Consider the following 20,502-nt stretch of genomic DNA (forward strand, 5'->3'; position numbering starts at 1 on the left):
AGAAATGGTTGACTGTTATATGTCATTATTCTCACCTTGTTGTTCATTAGTCATAGTATTTGTAGTGCAGTCGGGCGTTTGATTTCATTATGAAGATGTTTACCTGTTAAAATGATTAAATGACGATGTCTGTTTCGTGTTTCGTAAATAATAAAAGCAAGAAACACACGCGATGTTGTGTGTTGAATGTATATGCTTACATAGTTTAACTGTGTCGTTCTGTCCGTCCAGCTGGCTGGTTGGCTGGTTGGCTTGCTTGCCGTCTGTCCGTCTCTATCTCTCTGTCTCTGTCTCTCTCTGTCCCTCTCTCCCTCTGTCTCCCTCTCCCTCTCTCTCTCCCTGTCCCCCTCTCTCTCCCTCTGTCTCTGTCTGTCTGTCTGTCTGTCTGTCTCTCTCTCTCTCTCTCTCTCTCTCTCTCTCTCTCTCTCTCTCTCTTTTCCTCTCTCTTTCTCTAATCTTAAGGTGGGTCTTGCACTCATAACTAAACGACCTATCAAAGCACAGAACATGTAAAGTACATTCGTACCCATAAATAAAGCCTCCAGTCCAAACTTATGCCATTATTGATGACATATAAGTGAGGAACTGAGATTATCTAACGTACATATGAGTACACTAGAGGAATACCCGGCTTCGCCGGGGTGAATCGCGAGACAGAGACAGACAGCGTGGCGGTTCATCACAATCACCTCTGCAGGCGAAGTCCTGTCAAACGGGATTGAGAATTTTAGAGCTTATTTCTTAGCCCTATATTATCTGTTGTGGCTTCTCAAATGCCAGAACATACAGACAGATGATGATGATAAAATCGTTTATTTAACGTCACTCTGTAAAAACATTGGCGACATTTGTCTTAGATTAAGAACACACACAGGCACGCACACAAACTTTCCCTTTATGTACAGTGGTTCACCACCCTCCCGCCCCCCGCACACTCTCGCTCATCTAATTAAAAATGGTGTTAAGAGATACTTGGATATAAAATGGTATTTTTAAAAGTTCTGATAAAAATATATAGTAGCTGTATGAGAAGCAATGGCGTCAGCCGCAGCAATGTCTCTTCATATCCAGGGACCAAGTGGGTGCGTGTGCATAAGTCCAGCGATACGTTTGGGACCTTGCCACCCAAGGTCTTTATTAAAACTTAAAAGATAGCTTAATTTTTCCTTTGAGGTATTTGGCAGAATATTTCTATTTGAGTTTATAAACTGAGTCAGGGGTTGAAAGTGGTATGAGTTGAGAATTTTAGAGCTTATTTCTTAGCCCTATATTATCTGCTGTGGCTTCTCACATGCCAGAACATACAGACAGACAAAAGCCGCTAGACCACATCACAAACAGAACTCTACAATACACAGGTTTTTGCCCACACACACACACAAACACACACACACACAGAGAAGCCGTATATATATATATGCATATCTGTATCTATAAATATATAGAGATAGGTGAGAGTGTATTTTTCGCGTGGCTATAAATTGATTCGACCTTTTCACTTTGACAGTAAGAACAACTTACCGGTGCAAGGGAAGCGTTGTGGACAGCGCAGTGGACAGCGCAGTGACATTCTAAAAATCGTAGTAACTTACAAACGGGAAAGCCACACGAAGGAAGGGAGATAAACGCCAAACACTGGAGAAGATAAGGAAGAGTTACTTATAATGGTGAAATGAACACAAAAACCAAAATCAGTTCAGCGCTGCGCGCTGAGAGCACGTGTTGAAATATCTCATCGATGATATTGTGTCCGGGGTGTAGCTGAATACGGTGTCCAAATTTGAAAAAGATCCACCGAGAACTTTGGCGTTGTGATGTGGTGTAGCGGCTATGGTGTGTCGGTATGGGGGCCCGGGTAGCTGAGGTGGAACCAAAATCGGTTCAGCGCTGCGCGCTGAGAGCACGTGTTGAAATATCGACCAGGTTGTGTCCTGTACCGGGTCAACCTGAATATGCCCACCAAATTTGAAGCAGATCCATCGAGAACTTTGGCCGTGCATGGCGAATACACAAATACACAAATACACAAATACACAGATACACAGACACACAGACACACACACAGACACAAGTCGTATATATATATAGATTCGTACCAATAAAATAAGCAGTTTGCCTAAAGTTTACACTTTCGCCATTAATTAAGGACATATAAATGAGCAACTGAGATTATTTAACGTATATTTTGCGTACATTCGTACCCATACAATAAGCAGTTTAAGTACATTCTTACCCATACAATAAGCAGTTTGCCTTAAGTACAAACTTTCGCCATTATTTGATGACATATAAGTGAGCAACTGAGATTATTTAACGTACATTTTAAGTACATCCGTACCCATAAAATATGCAGTTTGCCTAAAGTTTACGCTTTCGCCATTAATTAAGGACATATACATGAGCAACTGAGATTATTTAACGTACATTTAAGTACATTCGTACCCATAAAATAGCAGGTTGCCTCAGGTCCAAACTGTAGCCATTATTTGAGGACACATACGTGAGCAACTGAGATTATATAACGTTTGTTTTAAGTCCATTCGTACCCATAACATAAGCAGTTTGCCTTAAGTCCAAACTTTCACCATTATTTGACGACATACAAGTGAGCAACTCAGGCCAAGGGACAGATGACGAGGAGAAATATGACGCTTGGTTGACTGTGGGCAAACACTCTATGAAGAAGAGAGAGGCTGCGAGAGAGAGACCATTATGAGGAAAGAAAGCTTATATAAAAAGCTAATGTTTGATCGCTCAGTGATGGTCACTTCTGGGGCTTTAAAGGCTCTGTTTTACATGTTGGTCATCCAAACACAGATAGACTCCTTACGTTTCAAGATTTAGAATGAAAAAAAAAACAAGGATGGAAAGTTTTTGGAACGTTTGATTTATTACAGAAAAAAGCAATAATTTCACAAATTCCCAAAAGCGATTTCAATGTTTTAACTTTGTCATAATTAAACGTTCCAATAACTTACAATTCTTGGTTTTTGTCATTCTTACATTTTTGTAGGTCAAAGAATTTACTTTAGAAGATCTTATAAAAAAAAATTCCACATTTCTAATCGATGTAAAGCAAGCCAAACTGAAAACATGAATATTTGGAATCCCCCCCCCCCCCCACCCCCGAAACACCATGACTAAATTAAAGTACCAGCAAAACCTTTATCAGCAACACCGCCACACACAACAACATACCGAAATCAACAACACAACAACAACACACCGACACCACCACCAACAACAACACATACCAACACCGCCAAAGCCAATGTCAAGACTTGTATACTGTCTGATACTGATACCACCACCAACAACAACACACCAACACCGCCACTAACAACAACACACCACCAACAACACCGCCACGACCAACAACAACACACCACCACCACCACCTACAACAACACCAACACCGCCACCAACAAACACACACCAACACCGCCAAAGCCAATGTCACGACTTGTATACTGTGTGATACTGATACCACCACCAACAACAACACACCAACACCACCACTAACAACAACACACCACCACCAACACCACCACCACCTACAACAACACCACCACCGCCAACAACAACAACAACAACACCGCCGCCACCAACAACAACACAACACCACCGCCAAAGACAATGGCATAAGACTGTTATACTGTGCGATACTGTCATTTTAACTTCTTCGTTCATGGGCTAAAACTGCCACTATCAAATCTAACTGCACATAGCGTTATACCCACCCTTTAACGTGGTCAACAAAAAGGGGATTAGAATGGAAGGGTCAGTTGACCATGAGTACACACGGGGACGTTGACCACGACACAGTACCCTCCATCTCCTGGACTTCTGGCCATTGTGCGTCCGGACGATCTGCAAGCATGTCGACTTGGTAAGTTGACTGGGTTAGAACTGCCTCTTCGACCATTCTTTGAAGCTTTATTCTTTTTGAAGGTTGATAAAGTCGTGTCGACTTGGTAAGTTGATTGGGTTAGAATGGCCTGTTCGACCATTCTTTGAAGCTTTATTCTTTTTGAAGGTTATTAAAGTCATGTCGACTTGGTAAGTTTATTGGGTTAGAACTGCCTCTTCGCCCATTATTTGAAGCTTTGTAAAAAGAAAAAAAAAGAAGCGTGTTGATTTATTTAAACGTTAAAAATGATTCATTATAAACAGAACGCAGGTGAGTCATTTGACATTAAACGTTGTGTGTGTGTGTGTGTGTGTGTGTGTGTGTGTGTGTGTGTGTGTGTGTGTGTGTGTGTGTGTGTGTGTGTGTGTGTGTGTGTGTGTGTTTCCACAGGACACTGTTGATAGCAACACTATGTGTGTCGGAGATCGTGGGTTACGGACAGTACCGGACAGAGATCCCAAACGGGGATCACGTGCCACACCCGTGTAAGCCCAACTTCATCTGGCACGGGGTGGGTCACAGGAGGGTCGCAGGTGGCGGCGCCAGAAACTCTTTTGGAGAGGACTTCGACAAGCATGGGCACAAGGTTTGAACACCATAGATTGTCATCCTGAACTCAGGTCCAAAAAGAGTTACTTACCTTCGGGTCTCATTCTATCCCTGACAGGATGCCTTTGTTTTGCTTCTCTGGAGAGGAAATCGATTTTTTACATATTTAGATCTTTTCGTAATGTGTTATTGATATAAGCAGATTCGCGATAGTCGATAATGATTTTTCATGGTGTTGTGTAATTTTTAAATTACAAAGGAATTGATATGTAAGACAGTTTCAAGCGAGCTATCTTTCGCGGATGTATTTACTGTGCAAACAACTCTAAAGTGTCACGTGATAATCAACATTGGCTTCGGCGCGCGCCGGAGCAGACGATTTTTTACTGTAACCAGTTGAGAGTGATGCAACCATATATCACGGTCTCCTTCCAACAGCAGTCTCAAAATTTCGACTTGTTTGAACGATGTCTTTATCATAACTGTGAAGAACAGAACGGAGATCACTGTCAAAGTCGGCCAATCTGCAATCATTTTCGTCTCGCGAACACTGATCTCAAATTTAGATCAGTGCTCGCAAAAAAACATATGGGAGATAACTCTGTATTCTTGTTTTGATAGATTCGCGCACTAATTCAGCACGCTGTCAGAGAGAAACTGGCGATAGCCGTGGACCGATGATTATCAGAATGCATAGATTGTGTCTTGAGAATGTGTGTGTATGTGTGTTTGTGTCTGTCTACCTGCCTGTCTGTCTGTATGTCTGTTTGTATCTCTCCCTATCTGTCTGTCTGTCTGTCTGTCTGTCTGTCTGTCTGTCTGTCTGTCTCTCTCTCTCTCTCTCTCTCTCTCTCTCTCTCTCTCTCTCTCTCTCTCTCTCTCTCTCTCTCTCTCTCTCCCGCGTGCGTTCGTGTGAGTATATGTTAGAGAGAAAGAGATAAAACCGGATTGTCTATAAATACAAACACACGGCATGTATTACTGACTCCCCCTCCCCACACCCCGTTGAAATGAACCTTGTGTGTTTAATCAATAAAATGTCTTACGTCTCTCTCTCACTCTCTCTCTCTCTCTCTCTCTCTCTCTCTCTCTCTCTCTCTCTCTCTCTCTCTCTCTCTCTCTCTCTCTCTCTGTCAAACCAAGGGTCCATGCTGCTGGACTTCTATAGAATAATTCGTTCTCTCGTGTTCTTTCAGAGCCAGCCCAGCCCATGTCAAACCCAGGGTTCATGCTGCTGGACATCTATAGAATAATTCGTTCTCTCGTGTTCTTTCAGAGCCAGCCCAGCCCATGTCAAACCCAGGGTTCATGCTGCTGGACATCTATAGAATAATTCGTTCTCTCGTGTTCTTTCAGAGCCAGCCCAGCCCATGTCAAACCCAGGGTTCATGCTGCTGGACATCTATAGAATAATTCGTTCTCTCGTGTTCTTTCAGAGCCAGCCCAGCCCATGTCAAACCCAGGGTTATTGCTGCTGGACATCTATAGAATAGTTAGTTCTCTCGTGTTCTTTCAGAGCCAGCCCAGCCCATGTCAAACCCAGGGTTCATGCTGCTGGACATCTATAGAATAATTCGTTCTCTCGTGTTCTTTCAGAGCCAGTCCAGCCCATGTCAAACCCAGGGTTCATTCTGCTGGACATCTATAGAATAATTCGTTCTCTTGTGTTCCTTCAGAGCCAGTCCAACCCATGTCAAACCCAGGGTTCATGCTGCTGGACATCTATAGAATAATTCGTTCTCTCGTGTTCTTTCAGAGCCAGTCCAGCCCATGTCAAACCCAGGGTTCATGCTGCTGGACATCTATAGAATAATTCGTTCTCTCGTGTTCTTTCAGAGCCAGTCCAGCCCATGTCAAACCCAGGGTTCATGCTGCTGGACATCTATAGAATAATTCGTTCTCTCGTGTTCCTTCAGAGCCAGCCCAGCCCATGTCAAACCGGGGGTCCATGCTGCTGGACGTGGTCAAACAGCTGGACGCTCGCCCCCTGCTGCAGAACATCGTCATGAACGTCAACTACAACAACCTCGTCAAGGACAGCGACGACGACCACTCTACTGAATGGCATTAGAGCAACTGCATAGCCGAGAGCTGTCTCTGACGGGAAGTGCGTGCTTCAACTCTAACTGAGATTTTATATTTTCTGTAAATTGGTTTCATTGTACCTGGAACCAAGGCCGGTTAAGCTGGCTCCGAGTTGAGTTAGTCTGGGATAAACTGCATTGAGGGAACAATTAATCCAGGACTAAAGTCTCTTACGATTTAGCCTTGACTAAAGTCTCTTCCAATTTAGCCTGGACTAAAGTCTCTTACAATTTAGCCTGGACTAAAGTCTCTTCCAATTTAGCCTGGAATAAAGTCTCTTACAATTTAGCCTGGACTAAAGTCTCTTCCAATTTAGCCTGGGCTAAAGTCTCTTACAATTTATCCTTGACTATAGTCTCTTACAATTTAGTCTGGACTAGAGTCTCTTACAATTTATCCTTGACTATAGTCTCTTACAATTTATCCTTGACTAAAGTCTCTTACAATTTAGCCTGGACTAGAGTCTCTTACAATTTAGCCTGGACTAAAGTCTCTTACAATTTAGCCTGGACTAAAGTCTCTTTCGATTTAGCACGGACTAAAGTCTATTACAATGTATCCTGGACTAAAAGTCTCTGACCTCGATTCCTGCATACCAACCCAGTTTTCACTTCTTTGTACATTTTTGTGGTTAAACTTTGCAGACTTTTGATAGCTCTAGATATTTAATTTTGAAAATAAAAATTGTTTGCTTTTCACCTTTATCAAAACTGCTTTTGACTGTTCTGCGGTATCTTTGCGTTCGGCCAAATAGGTCATATGAAATACATTTTCTTGCACAATAATGAGGTCTGTTGCCGTTTGTAAGGTGCCAATGGAGATTTTCGGTTTTCTGATGAGTGCATGGGCGAATGAAGTAATAAGTCGGTTGGATAATTGATTGGACCTTTTTATACAATATATTTTTTCCCAAGCGATTGGAAATATCTACAGGACGAAATGATTGACTTTTGCATCAAACAAAACATGACTAAATTAGATGAATCTGACATTGAAACCATCAACAAAGCACCACGAATTTGCTTTTGCAAGGTTTCGACACCCCCACCCCCTCGACTCACACTATCACTATACAAAATTTTACATTTAGTCAAGTTTTGACTAAATGTTTTAACATCGAGGGGGAATCGAAACGAGGGTCGTTGTGTATGTGTGTGTGTGTGTGTGTGTGTGTGTGTGTGTGTGTGTGTGTGTGTGTGTGTGTGTGTGTGTGTGTGTGTGTGTGTGTGTGTGTGTGTGTGCGTGCGTGTGTGTAGAGCGATTCAGACCAAACTACTGGACCGATCTTTATGAAATTTGACATGAGAGTTCCTGGGATTGATATCCCCGAACGTTTTTTTCCTTTTTTTGATAAATACCTTTGATGACGTCATATCCGGCTTTTTGTAAAATTTGAGGCGGCACTGTCACGCCCTCATTTTTCAATCAAATTGATTGAAATTTTGGCCAAGCAATCTTCGACAAAGGCCGGACTTCGGTATTGCATTTCAGCTTGGTGGCTTAAAAATTAATTAATGACTTTGGTCATTAAAAATCTGAAAATTGTAAAAAATTTTATATTTTTCTAAAACGATCCAAATTTACGTTCATCTTATTCTCCATCATTTGCTGATTCCAAAAACATATGAATATGTTATATTTGGATTAAAAACAAGCTCTGAAAATTAAATATATAAAAATTATTATCAAAATTAAATTGTCCAAATCAATTTAAAAACACTTTCATCTGATTCCTTGTCGGTTCCTGATTCCAAAAACATATAGATATGATATGTTTGGATTAAAAACACGCTCAGAAAGTTAAAACAAAGAGAGGTACAGAAAAGCGTGCTATCCTTCTCCGTGCAAGTACTACCCCGCTCTTCTTGTCAATTTCATTGCCTTTGCCGTGCGCGGTGGACTGGCGATGCTACGAGTATACGGTCTTGCTGCGTTGCATTGCGTTCAGTTTCATTCTGTGAGTTCGACAGCTACTTGACTAAATGTTGTATTTTCGCCTTACGCGACTTGTTTAAAAAGTCGCTTGAAGCGATGATATAAAAACATTTAGTCAATCTGTCGGCTTACAATAAAAGATCCTCACTAAAAAAAAAGAGCCAACACGGAGACTACATGTACTAAAGCTTTGCTAGCCTAAACCAAACAACTGAGACGGGTTCACCTATTTTCTTTACTTGTAATGAAATGTTCAGAGTAAACATGGCTTCTCTATATATTTTAGAATAAGGAAATAATAAAGAATAAGATGAAATCATTTTTGGATCGATTACTAACAATTTCATTTTAATTAGAACTCTGATTTTTATTGAGCAAACTCATCAATTGATTTTTAAGCTTTCAAGCTAAAATAAAATCCTATAGTCCGAGCTTCGTCAAAGATTGCTTGACCACAATTTCAATTCATTTGATTTAAAATGAAAGGCGTCACAGTGCCGCCTAAACTCTCACTAAAAGCCGGATATGACGTCATCGAAGACATTATCAAAAACAGGAATAAAATTGTCCAGGGATATCATTTGGAATCAATTGTATGTAAAGTTTCATGACGATCTGTCAAGTAGTTCTCTAGGAATCGCTCTTCACGAACGTAGCTTACATTTTTAAATACACACATTCACCACCTCTCTCTATCTCGATACCCAGCCTATGTTAAAACATTTAGTCAATACATGACTAAAAGTTATAAACAAAACTGTGAAAAACGTTTCCTAGATCATGATCAAATAATACTAACCTTTTACAAATTTAGCACATTTGTTGGGGAATCTGACGTGAGTGTTGAGTGAGACACACACACATACACCTCTCTCTCTCTCTCTCTGTCTCTCTCTGTCTCTCTCTCTCTCTCTCTCTCTCTCTCTCTCTCTCTCTCTCTCTCTCTCTCTCTCTCTCTCTCTCTCTCTCTCTCTCTCTCTCTCTTAACCTCAGACATTATCGAGGCTATGGCGATGCGTGATCATTTTAAAGAGCGCAGCATGAAAACAGAGTATAAACTGAAAAAAATAAAGTTTTAGACACAGTGAGACAAGCAAAGGCAGAATATTTTAATAAACTGATTTCTGAAAAAAAGGATACAGCTACAATCTGGCGAGCAGTGAATGAAATTCTTGATAAATCTAGGAAGGGATCAACCAATTCTCATTCACAAATATCTCCAAATGATTTTAACAAACACTTCATTTCGCTAGCAGACAACCTAAAATCTTGTCTCAATCAGAATGATTCCCTTGATACGGATGATTGTTTTGAAAAATTAAAAACATTCTGTGGACAAAAGTTGACTCAAACTGACACGTTTTCTATTCCTCCAATCTCAGTGCACGAGGTAGGAAAACTGGTAGAACAAATGGCGAATAAGAAGTCAATGGGTCCAGACAAGATTCCAGTCAAGTTGCTAAAACTTGCTTTACCTTACATTGTCGATTCCCTAACTTATGTTTATAACCTAAGCATACAACAAAACGTGTTCCCTTCTATTTTAAAGTGTGCAAAGGTATTACCACTTCCAAAAAATAAGGATCTTACAGACCCAAACAACTTTAGACCTATTTCCCTCTTACCTGTTCTATCTAAACCCTTAGAAAAGCACATACAAAAACACCTACTGGCATATATGGAACAAATGAATCTGTTTCATCCTTTTCAGTCTGGATTCCGCTCTAAGCATTCCTGCCACACCGCCTTAAGCTCTTTATATATGTGAGACTTGGCTGTCAGCAATAAACAAAGCAGAAATAACGGGAGCGTTGTTTTTGCACTTTAAGAAAGCCTTTGACCTAGTAGATCACTCACTTCTACTAAAGAAATTAAAGTGCTATTTAAAAGACGACTCCGTCTGTGCCTTTTTTGAATCGTATCTTTCAAAACGGAAACAGTATGTATCCATTAACTGTAAAACTTCGTCAAACGAGTTTGTCAGGAGTGGTGTCCCTCAAGGGTCTGTATTAGGACCTATCTTGTTCTGTATTTATATAAATGATCTACCCCTTCATGTGTCCGATGAAAAAGTTAGATGTGAGTTCTTCGCGGATGACTCTTCTGTTCACACCAGTCAAAAATCTTTGGAATCCGTCAACTCTTCTCTTCAAACAAGTGTGGATGAAATCACTGAGTGGTGCGTTTCTAATGCAATGATCATTCATCCGATTAAAACAAAGAGTATGGTGATAACCACGAGACAAAAACACCAATTAAGTCCTTTACAATTACAACTGTCAGTTGGTTCAACTCAAGTGCAGCAAGTTAGGGAACATAGATTATTGGGTGTTACCATTGATCAAGAGTTGAAATGGCAAACTCATTTGAGTAATATTTGCAATCTAGTATCAAAAAATGTGTACCTGTTATCAAAATTAAGGCATTACGCAGATTCTGCAGCACTCAAAATGTTCTATTACGCCCACATAATGCCTCATATAAACTTCGCATCGACACTTTGGGATAACTGCAGTGATGTTCATTTAAAAAGACTCAATTCCCTGCATCGCCGAGCTGCAAAACTTATTCTGCATGATTTGAATAGGTCCACGGATGATAAACTAAAGCTCTTGAATTTCCTCCCCTTGAAAGATCAGTTGACGTTAAACAAGGCTGTGTTCATGTATAAAATTCTAAATGACGACTGTCCTAAATATTTGCAATCACATTTCAAACATGCCACAAAAAGATATGGGTCCCAAAAAATCATCCCTCCTATACCTCGCATAGACCTCTACAAATCGAGCTTAGCCTTCTCGGGAGCGTTTCTCTGGAACTCCTTCCCCCAACAGATAAAAAATGCAACTTCAGTGAAAATGTTTAAGAGACAGTCACGTTCACACATCATTCGTGAATGAAATGTCTTGTTCGATTGTTATTTTGTTAAACATTTTGTACTAGTGTTAACGGATGTGTAGCTGATCGGAGCAACTTTATTCCCAAATGAAAGGTATAACTATGTCAATGTAATTTTGTAATTTTTGAGTTCTCCTTATGTAATTCCTTAAATGCACATTGTGTTGCATTCCATACAATGTATTTCTGTATTTTATATGATTGAATTTATATTTTTAATGTGCGTCTGTCTTTATGTGTTGTATAAAGGACAGGTTGGAAGAATAGGCTTTGCCTAAAACCTTTATCCTTTTGTAATAAAGTTCTGAGTCTGAGTCTCTCTTGCTCTCTCTCTCTCTCTCTCTCTCTCTCTCTCTCTCTCTCTCTCTCTCTCTCTCTCTCTCTCTCTCTCTCTCTCGAGCGAACGAAATTATTGAAAAGGGCAAACATGGTGTGTCCCTCGGTCCGACGGAACTTGAACTTTTTTTGCTATTGTTTGCTGACGATCTCACTTTGATAGCATCCACTGTTATTGGATTACAGAACCAGTTAAACGTTTTATGTACTGCAATGCAACGTCTGTGTCTTAGAGTAAATCTAGATAAATCAAAATAATAGTTTTCAGAAAAGGCGGATTTCTAAGTGCAAGAGAAAAATGGATTTTTGATGGGAATCAGTTGGAAGTTGTAAATTCGTATAAATATCTTGGCCTTACCTTTTCAACAAGACATAGTTATGGCGTCGCAATTGAAGACGCAGCAACAAGAGCAAAGCGAAGCACGATCGAAATTTTGAATACTTTAAAGAACATGGGTTGTAACTCATTTGATGTATTTTTTAAGTTATTTGATGCGCAAGTATTGCCAGTATTAACATATGGAGCCGAAATTTGGGGTTATGAGAAGTATGACCAATTGGAACGTGTTCATTTATTTGCATGTAAACGGTTTCTGCACGTAGTAGATAAAACTCCCAATGATGTTGTGTATGGTGAATTGGGTAGGTATCCTCTTTGGGTGACAACAGTCACAAGGTTGATTAAATATTGGTTACGGTTATTGAGACAGCCAGACAATTTTTATTCAAAGAAGGCATACAAAATGTTGTTCAACCTCCACGAAAAAGGTGGTACCACATGGGTAACGCATGTAAAGGCAGTTCTGTGTGAAAATGGATTTTACCAAGTTTGGATGTTTGGATGTGGAAACGAGAGGGTGTTTTTTGCAGAACTGAAGGAGAGGCTCTGCAGTTCCTTCTGCCATGATTGGCGTAATCATTTGGACTCGAGTGAGCGCCTATCACTGTATGGAAATTATAAAGCCTGTTTTGAAAAAGAACGTTATGTGGGCATTTTATGGAAAGATGTGTACAGAAATGTCATCGCTCAATTTAGAATGGGCGTTTCACAGATAAATATCCACAGATATCGCTTCCAAAATTCAACAGAAAACAAGTGTTGTCCCTTTTGTGAAGATAAATTAGAGACCGAAATCCATTTTTTGTTTGAATGCCAAACATATTGTGAGCTAAGAATAAAGTATTTAGCACAGTTTTTAAGTGTTGGTGATCAGTTGGGCAGTATGACTGCAATGTTTAAAAAACAAGACACAGAAACAATTGTAGATTTAGCAAAGTTTTTGTTTTTTGCATTTCAGTTAAGACTGTCAATGTTAAATAGTAATGAGGATTAATTGTCGCTGAAGGTTTTGTTGTTGCTGTATTTATTGTTCGGTTGTATGTATATATTAGGCAGCATTGATGTGCAAGATTATAGATAGAGGAAAGCTTGGAACAAACCACTGTGTATTTTGCATACGTTTCAATATCATGTTTTCTATTTTTTCCTGTGATTCATGTGTACCCCCCCCCCCCCCCATTGAAAGGGGCTGTAGGCCCATATTCAATCAAACTGTGTCAGTGTCAGTGTCAGTGTCAGTGTCTTTCTCTCTCTTTCTCTCTCTCTCTCTGTTCCCTACATAAAGTAATACTTGAAATTATGTTTCTTTTTGATTGGATTGAATATTGTGAATTCAGAATATTGTCCGCCATTTGACAATGCAATGCATAGTCTCTAAGGGCACATTTATAAGTTTTAAAATGTTGTGCTCCTTGTTTATATGCTAAATTTCGCGGCTTACAAAAAACAAAAAACAAAAACAAAAAAACATGAACGAGAAAACAACGTTCTCTCTCTGTCTCTGTCTCTCACGCACATTCAAAACACTCCAACCACAAAATCGTACAATGAAATGTCTCCATCTTCGCTCAGACAGAATATCCGTTCCGACGGTGTCATTTCTGGCCAATTTCAAGCGTTGTCGTTTATTCGCCGCAAGCCAGACAAATTACGTCACGATGAGACGAAGGAAATGGGTGCAATTTTGACAGGGGCACAATGCAAAATGAGCATTACAGCGTCTGTCATTATGCAGCCAAAAAAAGAAAAAAAGAAAAAAGAAAAAAACAAGTCGCGTAAGGCGAAAATACAACATTTAGTCAAGCTGTCGAACTCACAGAATGAAACCGAACGCACTGCAATTTTTCAGCAAGACCGTATACTCGTAGCATCGTCAGTCCACTGCTCGTGGCAAAGGCAGTGAAATTGACAAGAAGTTAAGAGCGGGGTAGTAGTTGCGCTGAGAAGGATAGCACGCTTTTCTGTACCTCTCTTCGTTTTAACTTTCTGAGCGTGTTTTTAATCCAAACATATCATATCTATATGTTTTTGGAATCAGGAACTGACAAGGAATAAGATGAAAGTGTTTTTAAATTGATTTCGAAAATTTAATTTTGAACATAATTTTTATATTTTTAATGTTCAGAGCTTGTTTTTAATCCAAATATAACATATTTATATGTTTTTGGAATCAGGAAATGACGAAAAATAAGATGAACGTAAATTTGGTACGTTTTATAAAAAAAAAATTCTTACAATTTTCAGAATTTTAATGACCAAAGTCATTAATTAATTTTTAAGCCACCAAGCTGAAATGCAATACCGAAGTCCGGCCTTCGTCGAAGATTGCTTGGCCAAAATTTCAATCAATTTGATTGAAAAATGAGGGTGTGACAGTGCCGCCTCAACTTTTACAAAAAGCCGGATATGACGTCATCAAAGACATTTATCAAAAAAATGAAGAAAAAAAATCCGGGGATATCATTCCCAGGAACTCTCATGTAAAATTTCATAAAGATCGGTCCAGTAGTTTAGTCTGAATCGCTCTACACACACACGCACAGACAGACAGACAGACACACAGACACACACACACACACACACACACACACACACACACACACACACACACACACACACATACACCACGACCCTCGTCTCGATTCCCCCTCTATGTTAAAACATTTAGTCAAAACTTGACTAAATGTAAAAAGAGTAAATAACGAATGACGTCAGAAAAAGGCTGTTGACATTTTCAAGCACTGTCAACTGCCGTGCGTCATATCTATTGAGAGCAGGTGATGGAGAAGGGTGTGGAAAAATGAAATAATGTTGGTGCGCACACACACACACACAAACACACACACACACAAACACACGCACACGCATACACACACGCACAAATCTGTCATTGGAAAAACAATCTGAAGCGCTCTCTCTCTCTCTCTCTCTCTCTCTCTCTCTCTCTCTCTCTCTCTCTCTCTCTCTCTCTCTCTCTCTCTCTCTCTCTCTCTCTCTCTCTCTCTCTCTCTCTCTCTCTCTCACACACACACACACTCACACACACAACACACACACACACACACACACACACTCACACACCCTTACACACACACACACCCACACACACACACAGACAGACACACACACACACACACACACACACACAAACACACACAAATCTGTCATTTGAAAAACATTCTGAAGCGTTTTACTAAATTTTTTCCCCCATGCTAATAACCCTTAAACTACGGAAACTCTCCATCACAAATGCGACGTGGCGTTCTCTAATGCGGATGTAGGCAACCCGCTCAATTCTAATGATCTGGAGAGAAAAAAAATAATAATATACACGTTATATCAAAGTCAAAAAAATAAAACAATAAGTAGTGACAGGGTTCGGAGTAACCTTTCTTCTTTCTTCTGAAAGGAAGTTTTATTGTCCTTGAAAATTGTCGGCCTATAAAACCCTGCCAATTTTCAATATATCTTGGAAAACGATTTTTGTGCAGCACACACACACACAAACACACAGAAACACACACACACACACACACACACACACACACACACACACACACACACACACACACACACACACATACATACACACACTCACCCAAACAACACTTCAGTTTTCATCTGTTTCTACCGCATGACTTACGGAATCTGTCATTTATTAAGATTGGCAAAGAAAATGTACGACACACAAGAATAATATCTTCAACTTAAGTCATCTGTTTTCATTTGCTTCATCTGTGGACACAGACCGGCACGGTTGGCCTAGTGGAAAGGCGTCCGCCCCGTGATCGGGAGGTCGTGGGTTCGCACCCCGGCCGGGTCATACCTAAGACTTTAAAATTGGCAATCTAGTGGCTGCTCCGCCTGGCGTCTGGCATTATGGGGTTAGTGCTAGGACTTGTTGGTCCGGTGTCAGAATAATGTGACTGGGTGAGACATGAAGCCTGTGCTGCGACTTCTGTCTTGTGTGTGGCGCACGTTATATGTCAAAGCAGCACCGCCCTGATATGGCCCTTCGTGGTCGGCTGGGCGTTAAGCAAACAACCAAACAAATCTGTGGACACAGTGTTAATCCTAGCGTTGCGAATACTTGATTATCGTCTGGATCAGACAACGCCAGTTTGAACAGATCGCCTCGTAAAGCCATTTGCTTTTGACGGCTTTAGTCATTTTGAGTCTAATGTTTGAATGTTCGGGTTTTTTTCTTCATATTGTTAGGCACACACACAAAAATCTGTTTACGGTAACATAGGCAACAAAAAAAAGGGATTTTTTTTAAACATATTTTTTAATTATTTTGCCCAAAAACAAAGTGTTTTTTTTCCCCAAATGCAAAAAAAAAGTCTAGGGTCGCGCGAAAAAATAGGGTCGGTCGGGATACTGTAAACAGACTATTTTTTTTGTGGGGGGCCTTAAATTATTCTTTGAGAAAAAATACTGGCAAAGAATATTAATCAAACGAATTACTCATAGGGGCCTACACGGGGGAAAAGATGCGTGAACACAGTCGCAATTTCACACATACATACACACGCGGGAACACGCACATGCATGCACACACACGATGGCATAGAGACTGAGATTAGGGAGGGGGGGGGGCCGGGAGAGAGTAAGAGCCATCACTACTGTCAACAAATCACTTCTGAAAGACATTTAGTTTGACGGCCATTTTAAATCATAAACGCTTGATTGTCCTAAGCATTTTTTGGGGGTGGGGGGTGGGGTGGGGTGGGGGTGGGGAGGACACAGAGAGAGATAAGGGTGGGGATGGTAGAAAGAGAGACAGAGAGTCAGAGACACACAGAAATACAGACAGAAAGCGACAGAGACACACATGGACACACAGACACAGGCACAGACACAGGCACAGACACACAGACACACAGACACACAGACACAGACACACAGACACACACACACACACACACACACACACACGGCACACACAGCCAGCCAGACAGAGACATTAACAGTGAAAAACATTTTATAAAGGAAGATAACTGTTGTTGTAGATGCACTTCTTCTTCTTCTTTCAGACGTTATAACAATTTTCTCCGATTAGATTCCAAACACCGTCATTGAATTTCCGAATCCCCCGAGACTTGTACACTGTTATAACTCATTGCTCGGTGCCATAGAGCTAGGATTTCCACGTGGTGATAAATATAGGTTAATAAATTACAGTTTTAGGGACTTACCGTTACTTTTGAGCTTAGAGCACAGACACATCAGTTGAGATCAGTCAAATAAACGATATTTTTCTACTCTCATGAAGTCCACTAGCAAACTTTAGCTTGCTAGTCATTTTTCTTTTCTATCCTTCCTTTTCCAGATGATTAGAGGTCTGTGGTTAGTTTGATGGAAGAAATCACACTTTATGTCCCGTTTACTGACATTCTCGGCGGATTTGGAGTGTGAGCCTGTATCTCTACGGACCAACGAGGTCTTTAAAGATATAAGAGCTCAGAAGGGACATTACTCTCCAACGTGATGTTCGTTCTTGTGCCTTATCACCAGAATGCTCGCTTAAGGCTGATTTTGTGCGCATGTTATTTGAATTATAGAAAAGATCAGAATCTGTCACTTTCCTGCTTGACATATTTTTGGTATGACGGTTGACCCTGTGAAATGTATGGCACGCAATTTATCCTTTACGTGAATTAAACACCATTAAAAGAATTCTCAGCAGAAGCAGTTTTTACAGTCTTTAAAGAAGCAAAGACATTTTGTGTGATAACATTATTCCCTAAAACGCTCGTTGCTACCATTAAACGAACCGTGTTTTTCTCGAATGCGATTGTGATTTATACAAGAAGGGGGTCATTTTTACACCCCCGGTATAGGGGTGTGTATAGGTTTCACTCGATGTGTTTGTGTGTTTGTGTGTTTGTGTTCGCAAGTAGATCTCAAGAATGAACGGACCGATCGTCACCAAACTTGGTGAACAGGTTGTATACATTCCTGAGACGGTCCTTACAAAAATTGGGACCAGTCAAACACACGGTTAGGGAGTTATTGGTGGATTAAAATTATACAAGGACTTATAGAGGGACACCCCCGTTGGTCAAAGGGAAATAACCATTCTCACTGCCACCAACTGAGAAGGTTATTTCCCTTTGACGGGGGTGTTTTTCCTATCGGAGGAATTTCTTGTTTTAGTCAATTTGAGTTCAGCGAAATCTTCATAGTTGGTGACCATTAACTTCAGGTTGTGCATGATCATTTCGCGAAGTTCAAGGTACTCTCCAAAGTGTGTTCTAAAATAAACTATTTCGAAATTGTCAATGACATGAACGCAAACTACGTAACTGTCTCGTGAAAGTCCGTCCTAATAATCCCTTTTCTGAAATGTATACACTAAATCTGAAGTAATTCGATGAACACAGGTAGAAGTTTTTCGAATTTTTGACGGTGGCATTTTGGGAAGGCGAAATGCCCCAAACGGATCTTTGAACGAAAGGGAAATGGGGCAAAAGGGTTGTAAACCGTCACTTGATGAGGTGGAAGTAACACACCGAGGAAATTACACCTCTACACATTAATAGATCATGTATAGCTTCGTCGAGTTCATGATGTAAACAATTGCCTTGATTTTTTTACAAAGAATGGTTTACAAAGTATTTGGGACATACCTTTCGTTGCGTTAAGATGATTTAAGGAAAAAAATGAATAGATAGGAAATAGCTATTAAGGAAAAATTAAATATGTACGAATTTGTTGTGTGTGGATAAAATAGGCAATTTGTTTTAATTTAAATTATTTTTTTAATAAACTGATTGACTGTTTTATATTTTATACAACATAGATACATAATGAATGAGCTGTTATTGATATTATAAGATCGTAAAATAAGGCATGTCCGTTTGTAAGCCCTAATATCTCATTAAAAAAAAGCTGATTCCCACCCCCACCCCACCCCACACACACACACACACACACACAAAAAAAGATGATTTATCCCACGGTTACCTCCGAACACACCCACCCAAAAACAACCACCTCCCTCCCCCACATCCCCCGCTCCTCCCACACTTCCCCTTTTATTTCTATCCTTTGTGCAAACTAATCTGGCCATCAAAAGAGATCAGATTCTTTTGCTATTCTTTGTCCCCCAAGGGACACTTGGGTTCTGAAGGACAAAGAATCCTTACTTGTTAGCTGCAGATAATGGCTGATAAAAAATACGAACAAAAAGATACAGCAGCAACTATGACGACTACCAAAACGGGTAATACCCCCAGCCACACAGCACTACACGTCCTTACCACGACCTGGCCGAGCACGCCGATTTGAACAAGTTATCAAATCGGGGCATATCGCCGTAAAAAAATCTAGCACATGGCAAATAAAACAAAACTACTTCACGACTGTACTGCGTCACGACCCGGCTACGCTTGTTTTGTGCAGTTCACAATAAGCGTATGAAGAGCGTGCAGCTTCCCGACCTAGCAGCTAGATCCCACCCCGTCCAAACCACGCTCATGGAGATCCTCCAACGTTTGGCTCACGATTGGCCACGCTCTCCACTTTTCCAGGGTAGTAGAAGCAGCGTCTATGTGTGACTGGCAGTCTACAGTCCATTGAAGTTGAAAAATACACCGATATATTTTACCTGTTGACTGGGTGAAATAGCACACGTCGATTATTTTCTTTCATTAGGGGGCCCGGTAGCTCAGTTGGTAGAGCACTGGACTTGTGATCTGAAGGTCGCTGGTTCGAATTCGGGCCGGGATGGACACGGGTCAACTTTATGTGCAGACCCAGAGATGGAAGCCATGTCCCACCCCCGTGTCAACACAATGGAACGTAAAAGACCTCGGTCATTCTGCCATAAGTGCAGATGGTTGATACCACCTAAACACGCATACACTTGTGTATCTCGTCAAAAGCCATGAGGGCGTAAAACTCGAATCATATAACCCATATTTTGTCCTTAAGAGGCGAAATATTTAGCCTGTAGGACATAAAGCATTCTCTCTTTCTTTTTTTCTTTCATTATTGCTCACTTTGGACGAGAGTCGCTTATCTAGTGTCTTGTGACACCCCCTGTCCCTAGATACATGGTTTTGACGATACAAAACTATAATTGCACATTCATGAATGAATGGCCCTGTCACACCTTAACGTATTAGCCAGCGTATGCCGACGTATCAAACTTTCCCTAAAACGCTGGCGTACGCTGAACTATCCATGTTTTTTTTTCAATTTTGGGCGTATACATAGCGTATTTATAACGAGTTGGGCGTATACATAGCGTATTCATAACGAGTTTCACGTACACATATCGTGATAGTAACGTATAATTATAGAAGATTTCGATAACTTATAAATAACGTATACCAACGAATGCTTAACGTGTTGCCGGCGTTCACAACGTATGTCCAACAATAGTCTAACGTATGCATAACGTATGCATAACGTATGCAGCGTATCGCCGACGATCACATGT

Source organism: Littorina saxatilis, linkage group LG6 (genome assembly GCF_037325665.1).
Source record: "Littorina saxatilis isolate snail1 linkage group LG6, US_GU_Lsax_2.0, whole genome shotgun sequence".
Taxonomy (NCBI): domain Eukaryota; kingdom Metazoa; phylum Mollusca; class Gastropoda; order Littorinimorpha; family Littorinidae; genus Littorina; species Littorina saxatilis.